This window comes from Balaenoptera borealis (genome assembly GCF_965194805.1).
Source record: "Balaenoptera borealis genome assembly, chromosome: X".
Lineage (NCBI taxonomy): Eukaryota > Metazoa > Chordata > Mammalia > Artiodactyla > Balaenopteridae > Balaenoptera > Balaenoptera borealis.
Window position 1 is genome coordinate 75,406,197 of NC_138881.1, and position 11,814 is coordinate 75,418,010.

Genomic DNA, 11,814 nt, shown 5'->3' on the forward strand with positions numbered 1-11,814 from the left:
CTACATCCAATAAACCACAAATACTATAGACTTTGCCTCCACAATATACCCCCAAATTTTTCCACTTATATCTACTTCTAGGCCTAGCCTTCTAATCTAAGTTAGTATTATCTGTCACGTAGACTATGATTCCTAACTGGTCTCACTGTTTCCATTTATGATATCCTATACTGCTTTCTCCACACAACTACCTATGTGAACTTTTTTAAAAATAAATGAGTTCTCACATTCATTGAAGTCCATTAATTTCCATATAGATAGCTCCAGGGCATGTGAGATCAGGACAGGCACTGGATGACTCTGTGTCTTGCTAAAAAAAAATAATTAAACAAAGTCAATAAAGATTCTAATAAGCTGAGAGGCAAAAAGTAATCATATGCATTCCTACTGCAAACTTGCCTGGAAGAGCACAAGAAGCATCATCCAGATGCTTCAGTCAGCTTCTCAGTGTTTTCTAAGAAATGCCTACAAAGGTAGAACACATATCTATTGAAAAAAAGGAAAATTTGAAAATATGGCTAAGGCAGACAAGGCCCATTATGAAAGGGAAATGAAAAACCTCTATCCCTCTTAAAGAAGAAGAAAAAAAAAAAATAGTACAAGGATCCCAGTGCACCCAAGGGGCTTCTGCTGACCTTTTTCTTGTTTTGTTCTGAGTGTTACCCCAAAATCAAAGGAGAACACCCTGCCCTGTTTATTGGTGATGTTGCAAAGAAAATGAGAAATGTGGAATAACATTGCTTCAGATGACAGGCAGACTTATGAAAAGAGGGTTGCTAAGGTAAAAGAAAAATAGGAAAAGGATATTACTGCATACCAAGTTAAAGAAAGCCTGATGTCGTTAAAAAAAAAAAAAGGTGGAGTCTTCAAGACTGAAAATAAGCAGGAAAAAGAAGAAGATAAGGAGGAGGAAGATGAAGATGATAATGAAGAAAATGATGATGAATGTTAGCTCTAATATTTTTTTTTCTTATCTAGAAATGTTTTGACCTCCCTGTACACAAATCACACCTTTTAAATTAAAAATAAAAACAAAAACAAAAACTGAAATGTAAACCTGTTTAAGATTTGTTTTTAAAATGTGCAGTGTCTTTCTTGTATAGTTAACATGCTACCAAATGTGTCTTTAGATAGAACTGTCCTAGTGATATTTTTAATAGCCACTAATCTTGCTTGGTACCGTGTGGAGCTGTAAATTGACAAGGAAAGCAGGTTCTTGTTGGTTTACAGCAAAAATTAGTTATATATGGGGATGGTAGTTTTTTATCTTCAGTTACCTCTGATGCAGCATGTAGGAAATAATTGTTGTTCTGTTAACTGAATATAACTGTAATTGAAAAAGAATGCAACAGTTTTGTTGACATTCTGAATGGTTCAAAGTAAATACTTTTTAAAAATGTGTTCTTATCACTTTCATAGGTCTATAACTTTTCTTCTTGAAGCGTAGTTTTTTTCTTTTGCACATGTTTGATCACATAGACTATTACAATGTTTATCTTTTCATATAGCTAGCTGATTAAAAAAAAACATTTTGTCTACATACCCTGCATACTTACAATGGGAATCATAATAGTTGAGAATGTTTTCATTCACAACTGAATTTCAAATCAAAATAATCAAATTTCATATAGCCCAGTGACTTTACAAAGTGAAGAGTAATCAATTACTCACAGTATGGGAATATGAGAATCAAACATTTTAAAAGTGTGTCTTTGAAGGACTAGTAGAAAAGTATGTTCTTATCTTTACATAAGTACTCTACATTCTTTAATTCCCATTACTATGTAATAGCAGTTATATTTGTAGTTTTCACATTAAAAGAGAACTAACAATGTATCTACAAAAGTTTGGGCCTAAATTCAAGACTGCCATATTAAAATTTTTGTTGATATCACTCCCAAGGAAGGTTCTATGAAAGTGTTGGCTGTATATGTCTTTTTCCATTTATCTAAATATGGACTGCTTAGGGAAATTGAGATTCTTCATTATAGTTAAGTAGTTCTTTTAATTAATTATCTTTTAAGATTATAATGTCACACTTAAAATAGTGTATATTTTCCTATATTGTGATTTACCCCTTTACAAATCAAATAGACATGAGAAAAGCAGAAACTTAAACTTTGCACCTCAGTACCAATTATCTAATTTGTTCAAATTCCATTTTGAATTATAAAACCCAAACTGTCATTTATTAGGATTATATGTTTTTCTGCTTAACAATTTAGGGAGTATTTTGGCAATTTTCTGTGTTTTGAGATTCTTATTATCATTATCTTCAAGTGCCAAATGTTTTAAAATATCCTTCTTGTAATTTTACATGCTTTTGTGATGTAGTGCTGTTTTGTTATATAAATTTTGAGATGGTTTCTATCCATTTGCATTTGTTTATGTATAATTTCAGGAGGAATACTGAACATCTGGGTCCTGGATGATACTAATAAACATAATTTTAGATGTTTATAAAGAGAAAGAGGTCGTGTCAATTTATTATTTAAACCTGTCAATGGCTTCCCATTACACCTGGGGAGGGGTGAAACAACCCTTTTCCATGCCCTACAACATCTTTCATAAGATCTGACCAGTACTTTTCTAAACTTATATACTACCACCCTCCTTCTCAATACAATATTCTACCCTAACATTTTTATGTTCCTCAACCACAACAGGTAGTTTTGTCTATGACCTTTAAATTAGCTATACCTCTGCATGAAAAATGACATTTCCTAATCTGCTTATTTTGACCATTTAGGTCTCATTTTAAAAGGCACAGCGAAGCATTCTCTTACTATCCAATCCAAAGTATTACTCCAGGGAATCTTTATGTAATTACCTAGTTTTATGATTGTAGTAACACATAACTGATAGTTTTCTTTTTAAGTGACATTATTTAGATGTGATTGACATACTATAAACTGTATATATTTAAATGCACAATTTGATTAGTTTTGACATACGTGTACACCCTTATAGCCATCACCAAAATTAAGATAGTGGGCATATCCATTACTCCCACAGCTTTTTTTTTTTTTCTTATACCTGTTAAAAAAAGAAACAATAGGCTCAAAATGGAGTCACTTATGCTAAGCCCCCATCAGTAAACCAAGATTTAATACCTAACCAAATTGCAATTTCAGCCTCTCCCGGAAGTGTGATCTTTAACCAGTCAATCTGGAAGTACCTGGTCAGCACTAGTGAGGTAATCTGCCTGATAGACCACCACCTTTTCCCAAAAGAAGGTGACTCTATCTGAAACATTTCACTCTTTGCTAGAATAACTTCCTTGCCCTGCCTCCTTCTGCCTATAAAATCTTCCATATTATACAGCTTCTCAGAGCTTCTTTTTATCTGCTAAAATAGGATGCTACCTGATTTAGTATCATTAAATAAAGCCAATTAGATTGTAAATTTATTCAGTTGAATACAGTTTTTTTTTTAACAGATTTGGTGGGAGCAGCAGGACTGAAGGAGACTTCTGACAGCTTGGGGGTCAAAGAGAAACCCAGGCACTGATACCTGTGAACCCTTTGCATTCTTTGTCTTTCTTGCCTTTTCCAAAAGCTGTGAGGAAATTTCTCTTCTGAGCTCTACTCACTTTGCTTCAAGTTCTCGATCTAATTGGCTTTCCAGTCTAGGAAAGCCTGAACTAGCAGATGGTTCCAGTCAAAACGCAAGCCCCTAGACCTTGGTTCAGCCCACAACTCCCCCATTTGAGTGGAAAACCCCAGCCCTTGTTTCTGTCCCAGATTCCATGCTGGGAACTGCTGTCAGTTTAGTCTATAATTCCCCAGTTGCTTGGAATCCTTTCCCAGATTCAATGCTAGGAACTGCAGGTAGCAGCTGAAGTTTCCCATTTGTTTGGAATCAGTCCACAGTATCCATCTTTGGGGTCTGCTGGTTCACTTTTTTCCCCAGTTGCAGGTTCTATGTTGGGAATTGATGGTGTGCACCGGGCTTTCTTTAGGCCAGGCCACAGTAACATCTCTTGATTACTGCTGGTGTGTTATGGTGCACATGTTTATTTGTCTTGTTTAGGGTACATAAAACCTATTGCTAATGAGAATCTCAGAAGCCAAAAAGTCACAAAAATGGTGGACATTTGTCAAGCACTTAAAAGCTATTAAAGCACTTATCACCTAACTCTAAGACTCCTGTGTTAAGATAAGTCGGTCACAGAATGGGTTCAATTTACAGTAGGTCACCTGCCAAACTCAAGAAACTTTTCATGCAATGAGGTACACTGTCCAACACTACACAACCTTGAAACCACTGGCATATCCCCCTTGGTATCAGTTTGGCTCCAAGAGACCCAAGGCTTGGGACCCTTATGCTCCAAAGAGACAAGTGCACCACCTTCTGACACACTTGCCTATTTTGTGTCTAAGAACTATGGTTCCAGAAGCTATATCTACAAAAATAGCAAAAGTTAAACACACAGAAGGTATCTAGAACTGTCGGAGTCCAGCTCCAACAGGACCCAGGATACCCCAAAAGGATGGACAGCGTCGGTGATGAACAACAGGAAGGAGACTGAGACTCGTGGACTCAGCCAAGTCAACAGGAAGGAGACTGAGACTCGTGGACTCAGCCAAGTAAACAGAGCACCATCTCGTGCTTTCTTTATTTCATATACTCATATATAGATTACAGTAGAATTACATAAATCATTAACATACATTGTAATATTACTGTTTTGAGTTGAAAGAATGAATCATTTTGAACCCACAAAGATTTCCTTAAAAGATTATGTAAACCATACCTTTTAGTTTCTAGATTTTCTCATAAGATAAATTCCAAGGTTACCATTACGTACAGTACATGTTCTAAGAATTATTCTTGGTGGTTAACCAACCTTAACACCTAAGTCTAAATATATCCTTATATTCTATATATCCCTAGCCCCCACCTAGCTTTTCCTACATGGACATTCCTTTTTTATAATGCCATTAAAATATCTAAAATATATTTTACAATTTCTATTTTGAATATTGCTACTCAAAGGCAATTTAATATAGCAACAAACAATATTAGGATCCCGATAATCTATTAAAGAATAACTTTCCAAATCATTTCTATTTGTCCCTAATCTAGAACATATCTGTTCACCAGTTAATTGATCAAATATCATTAAACTACCATTAATATTGAACCACAAATTATTACCATCATAAACACCCTCATATGGCCATATCTCTAGGGAGGATGGTGTTTTCCAAAGAAACATTTCCCTATGTCCAGATTTAGTCACTGTTTCTCAATGTCCCTCTTTAGGTACCGGGCCTTGCCAAACAGTACTCAAAGGGGAAGTTAGGAAATCTAAGATTTTTCCTTGGGGCAAATCCTGCCACACTTAAATTTACATATATAGAAATTATAAGTATTGCTTTTACGAGGAGTGTAGTCCACCTTCCACGTGCGGTTCCGCCTTGCAGTTCCGCACTGGAGCGCCCCATGACCTTGTCATGGCGTTGCAGCGTCTGGATGGTTTCCAACATAGAACAACAGCTAGGCCTCCCCTATTACACCCTCCTAGGGGGTCCATCACCAAAACACTGGCCCAGGAATTGATATCTCAGTTGTAATCAACTGAAACACTGGAAAGGAGATTTTCCTCAAAGGCCCTGTGCAGTTTCTTCAACATTAACTTGAATGCCCTTGTATCTACCTCCAAAGAGAGCTCCCATATGGGCCCCTACTAGAGATGAAAAGAGTCTGAATGATTTCCTGGTAAACTACTACTTTATTCCCTTAAACAGCCAAGGGAAAAAAAAAAACAAAAAAAACTTGCCAAATTCTGATAGATACCAGAACCTGCAGAGGAGATGCTGGAAAAATTGGCAGGATCCAGAAAATGTTGAGAATTCTTATCACAAAGTCAGGTCTCCTGAATTTCTTTCTGTAGTGCCCAGTTGGGAGAGGAAAATAAAATTTCATGTTCCTTTCCAAATCCAGACCTGGTTATTGATCTTTTCTCTCCCAAGAATAGCTATTTCCTTTTTGCTTGTCTCATTTCAGGTCCTAAGAACTTGGTTTAGCTTTCTGCCTTCCTGGGACATGCAAGTTGTCTGTTCTTTCTTTTGTCTAACTTTGTGAGTGACTCTGGATTTGGGGAAGGTAGTATCCCTTGCACCCTCTTTGGAGACCCCTTTACATCCAAGGAGGATTGTTCAATACTGACTGAAAACTTACAATGAAAATTAAATTTTCATTGGAAAATTTAATATGAGGAAAATCTATTTCATTTTTTAACAGAATAATTTCCTGTGCTTTGTGTTACCTTTATCATCACATCTTTGATTACTTAAGATAACAGTCTTTTCACTATCAAGAGCTAAGTTTTGCTCACAACTATGTAACCTTCTGTATTTGCCTTTGAAATATTTTATTGTCACTTTGATCAAATAGATAATTAAGTATAGTTTTATAATGATCTATGATCCTGTTTAGTCAGGTGTTCAAAACTTTTAATATTTTTTGACAAACTTCCCAAAATCAAATTCTAAATGAAACCTTTTTGACCTTGAACTAATTTGGGGATTTTCCAGAGGTCCCCTGGAACATATCAAAAGAATATTTTTCTCTCCATATAAAAAGAGAGATGCTAAACTAACTAGGCTTAATTGATGTGTTAAATTACCGAGGAAGCATTGTCAAATAATAAGTAATAATTATGATAGAGTTGTACAGTTATATAAGTGTTCCAGAAAGTGTATGAAATTCCTGGAAATCTGATATGTCCTGGTGTAGTATTATCAGTCATCATTCTAGTTATCATCTTAGAATGTTGTATGACACAGAAATCACCAAATTTCTTTGTCACTTCCATTATAATAAATACTTTAATTTTTAACAATGGGAATTTTGTCTTTGTCATTTACAACGTTATTGTTTAATTCATATGCTTTTTCAAAAATGTTCCTACAAAAGGGTTTCATCTTCAAGGAGACTCACAAAGAGGACTTTGACAAGTACAGGTCTCTGATAATTTTAAGATCATAAAACTGAAGTGGGTAAGAATTTCTAGAACTAATAGAAAAACTAGATTCACGCAGAACAAGTATTAATTACATGGGACTGAATTAACTGAGAAGGATGATTATAATTTCATGATTTTTTTCTGAAACGTTGCTGGTTTCTTGATGTTTTGTTTTTCCAGATTTAAGGAAACTTTTCTCTTAAGCTATTTGTGACTTATAGCAATTTGGTAAAGTATACCTTTGTAAACAAAGATGAAACATTTACTTTTTTCCCTACCTGATCCTTCCAGAATTTGGAAACCCTCATGTATTCTTTTTATGTTAGTTATTAGCAAAAATTTAATAAAAAAAACTGTTCTCCTTATAATAGGACACAATTGGAAACATTGGCTATGTTACCAAGGTTTTAACTGGAATGCCATATTTGAGAGAGATCTACATAGACTACATAGACTCAGATATAACAAGATAGCTTTAAAGGAACTCAGGTTGACTTTATGGAGCTACAAAAGATTCTTGTAAAAATTGTCCTAGTACCTTGCTTAGAGTGCTCCCAACAGCCTTACTAGGTAAAGTCCCTGGCTTAGCTTCCTGGGTCTCAGAGGATTTTTAAGAGTTCAATCTTAAAAAAAGCACTTATGGTGAATTGCTATTCTTGCTGCACTTATGTAAATAACCAGGCCAACTTTGATACAAACTAGTTTTTCTGTGATTGTCTTGGAAAAAATTGGAGGTGATTATAGAGAGAAAAATTATGTTTCCTCCTTTGTAGATATTAGATTCTAATTCTGTTAATTTTCTTTGAGGTTTTTGTTATATACCTGCAAACTGGACTAGAGACTGAATTCTAGTTTTCTCAAATATCTAGCTATGACTCTCCAAACTAACACTTCAAATTTTCACCCACCCTTCTGGTTTGGAATTGCTAAGAACAAAGACTGCCCTTGAATCTCCTTGGAAGGGACTATACTGGGTCCGCCTCACTACCCAGATGGCAGCCAAACTTCAGGGATTTGAACATTGGGTATACAACCCACAGCTGCAGAAAGCTTCACCTGAAATCTCACCCTGTGCAAAAGGTGAAGACATCAAAATCAAACTGACCAGGAAAAGAAGTAGCTGACATTGAGGTAGACCACTTCCACCCAAGATGCTGGATCAAGACTTCATATTTTAACTAAACATGAAACCTTTTCTTCTTTTCTTTCTTTCCTTTACTCTGACATTGGCCTGGGAAGACAATACCATCACTTGTATCTCCCAGGCCGTTGCTAATGGCAGTAACCTTTCAGACTTCTAGATTTATCATCCAAAACTCTGATCTGTCCATTAACAGTGCCACTTTAGTTGGAGTGGTTTGTGCCCCAAAAGGATTTATCTTTAACTGTGGTGTCTATCATTCCTGGGCCTATGACTGCCTTAAGTGCCTGGCACATAACTGGGCAATGCCTCTTTTGTTATCTAACTGTGCCCGTAACTGTTCACAAATGAACTGATACCTCATTGATCAGCTCCCCTGAATTTACATCATTGAGTTAGAAAGTGCCTACAAGAAGGCATGTATGATTCAGGATTTGCTTCCTTTGGTAAGGCCTTGCTTCCCTGGTTTGGAGTGAGTACAAATCATTTATCTCTCCTTAATTCTTGAAGATATTGCAAAATCCACCACTAGAGCAATAGCTGTCAAACAGAAATCCTTAGATTCTATGATCAAAATTGTTCTTAATAATAGGATAGCCCTTGATTATCTTTTGGCTGAAAAAGGAAGTATCTGTGTTGTGATTAACACCACTTTCTGCACCTGGTTTGACACTCCTGGGGAAGTTGAAATTCAGCTATGCAAAATTACTGAACCAGCCACTTGGCTTAAGAAAGTAGTTCTTTCAATGGGGTCTTTCTTTGACTTACTTGATTTTGATTGGTTTGGTTCTTAAGGACCATGGCTCCAAAGCACACTCTAGACATTGGGAATTATCTTGCTTATAATAATCATAGCAGTATCCCTGGTGCACTGTATTTTCTCAAAAGCTTTAAATGCATGTTCACAGCTGCTAACCATCAAGCCAATGATCTACCTAAGACTAGAAGATCAAAAAGGGAACACAGAGAATGACAAACTCAAAAAATGTGAACCTGAAGTCATGACCTGTGAATACCATATTAGTATCAGCAAAAGCTATGAGAACTTCAATGTGGTAGTTGGGGGTGGGGCTAATGCCTTAAATTTTTTATCACATCTTTCAGTTAAGCTGAGAGTTTGATCAGAAGGAGGGAATTGTTAACCAAAAAAAAAAAAAAAAAGAAAGAACAGGCCCAAAATGGAGTCACTTGTGCTAAGCCTCACATCAGCAATCCAAGACTTAATACCTAACCTAACTGAAGTTTCAGCCTCTCTCAGAAATGTGACCTTTTAGGGTACATACACTTTTATAACTGGCTTCTTTTACTCAACATAATTGTTTTGAGGTTCATCTATGTTGTTGTATATATCAATAGTTCATTCTTTTGTACAAAAGTATCACATTGTATGGATATATGACAGTTTATCAGTTTGCTTGGTGTATTCATTTTCTAGGGTTGCTGTAACAAGGTACCACAGACTGGGTGGCTTAAACAACAGAAATTTACTTTCTCATAATTCTAGAGGCTAGAAGTCTGAGATCAAGGTGTCTGCAGGGTTTTTTTTTTCTTCTGTAGCCTCTCTCCTTTGCTTGTAAATTGCTGCCTTCTATGTTCTCACATGGTTACCCATGAGTATATGTGTGTCTGTGCCCTAATCTCCTCTTCTTAAAAGGACATCAGACATAATTGGATTTGAACCCATCCTAATGACCTCCTTTAACCTTAATTACATTGTGTAAAGATCCTATCTCCCAGTACAGTAATTCTGAGACACTGGGGGTAAGAATTCAACATATGAATTGGGAGGGAACACAATTCAGCTCATAGCACCTGCTGATAAGTATTTGTGTTATTTTCAGTTTTAGGCTATCAAAATTAAATGAACAAATACAGACACTACGAACATTTGTATAAAGCTCTTTAAACAGTTTTTGATGTAATATAAAAATTATATATATATAGTTTCTGCCCTTGATTCTTGGCACTGAGCTCTTGAAACTTGTAAATTCCTATGTGATAAGTAATCTGGTATAAAATGATCAAGTTTTGTTTATCTTTCCTGCCATTGGAGAAGTTGTGACTTTAAAAAGGAATATTACAGTACAAATGGAAATATTATATCAAGAAAAAACTACATGTGCGAAATAATAGAACATACATTGATTTCTGCCCCCAGTTCTTGGCACAGAGCTCCCAACACCTTTGTAATTTCTTAAGTAATAAGAGCACTAGAAACATCTTTCATTTTAATATCTGGTCTTTGACCCTGGTCCTGATGCATGGCTCCTAAATCCCTTGGAATTTTGTAAATGATAGGAGTGTCCTTTGTTCTAATGTAGTGAATCTGGGGGAGTTCTTGGATGGCTTTGGATGGGGGCTGCTGATTACCAGAAAGACCAAAACATGCTCAGAAGCTTAGAATTTTCAGCCCCACTCCCCTTTTCCAGAGAGGGCATAGGAGCTGAAAATGGAGTTTATAATTGATTATGTGAGGAAGCCTCATAAAATCCCAACACTATAGGATTCAGGGAGCTTCCAGGTAGGTGAACACATCCACATACTGGGAGGGTGACAAACCTCAACTCCACGGAGACAGAATCTCCTGCATTCAAGACCCTCCCAGACCTCACCCTATTATTTTTTCATCCATAGCCTTTATCATAGCTTTTAATAAACTAGTAAACATATGTTCTTCCCTGAGTTCTGTAAACTCTTCTAGCAAATAATTGAATCCAAGAGGGAAGAGGTCATGGGAGCATCTGATTTGCCACCAAGCCAGACAGAATTTGTGTGTAACTTGGGGACCTACTATTTGAAATTGGCATCTGAAGTGGGGGACAGTCTCATGGGACTGATCCCTTAACCTGCTGTGGGATCTGATGTTATCTCCAGGGAGACAGTGTCAGAAATGAGTTAAATCGTAGGAAATTAAGTTGGTGTCAAAAGAATTGCTTGATGTGGAAAAAAGTCTCACACATTTGGTGACCAGAAGAGTCAGAAGTATCGTGAGTGTGGTGGTAGTGTGAGCGTACAGGATAAATGCAGGAGGAAGGACTGAGGTTTTGTTTTGTTTTTTTCTTTACAGTTGGTATCACAAAAAGGGATTTGCTAGATCATCCCTGGCTCAAAGAAACATGTGGCTTAGAAAAAGAAAATATAAAAGTGTGGAAGTTGAAGAACCTTTTTTTCCTAGGTGGCCCCATGATCACCCATGGTATGGGGCAGCAGCTGTGCTGTGATCAGTTACTAAAGGTAAAATGAACCATTGAAACCAAGCCCCCCTAGAACTGAGTTCCCTTTCTGAGTTTATGAATATCTCTCTATCCAAAACTTTATTCCCTTGCTTGTCTCCTCTGACCGCAATCCCTTCCTTGTTTTCTCTGAACACAATCCTGTGTTAATTAAACACTAATCAACTAGAGTCAGATGACTAAGATTGCTGTTATTGATAACATGGTTACTATACTAAAATGGCTGTTGTTGATATCATTGTTAACCTACAAACTCGGGTTGTTTCTTCAAGCAACATGATCTCACAAATCCCCAAGCCATGGGCCATCTGGCCAGAGAATTGTAAGCCAGAGACATCCTGACTCCGGAAACCATGATTAAGAAATATCACAGAAATGTCACATGACACTGATTAATCCCAGTTCCTTTGTTCTTCCCCTTTAAAATATCCCTAACTGAAAGACCAAGAGTGCGTGGATCTGAGACT

General features: G+C 36.5%; 1 long non-coding RNA gene across 1 annotated transcript in view; it reads left to right on the top strand.

Annotated features, from left to right (window-relative positions):
- The window catches only part of LOC309620814, an 881,159-nt gene extending 871,877 nt beyond the window's left edge, over positions 1–9,282 (top strand). Inside the window, exon 2 of the long non-coding RNA XR_014239661.1 lies at positions 4,703–9,282. This is a non-coding gene — a long non-coding RNA (uncharacterized lncRNA). The remainder of the gene's footprint in view (positions 1–4,702) is intronic.
- The last annotated feature ends 2,532 nt before the right edge of the window (positions 9,283–11,814 follow it).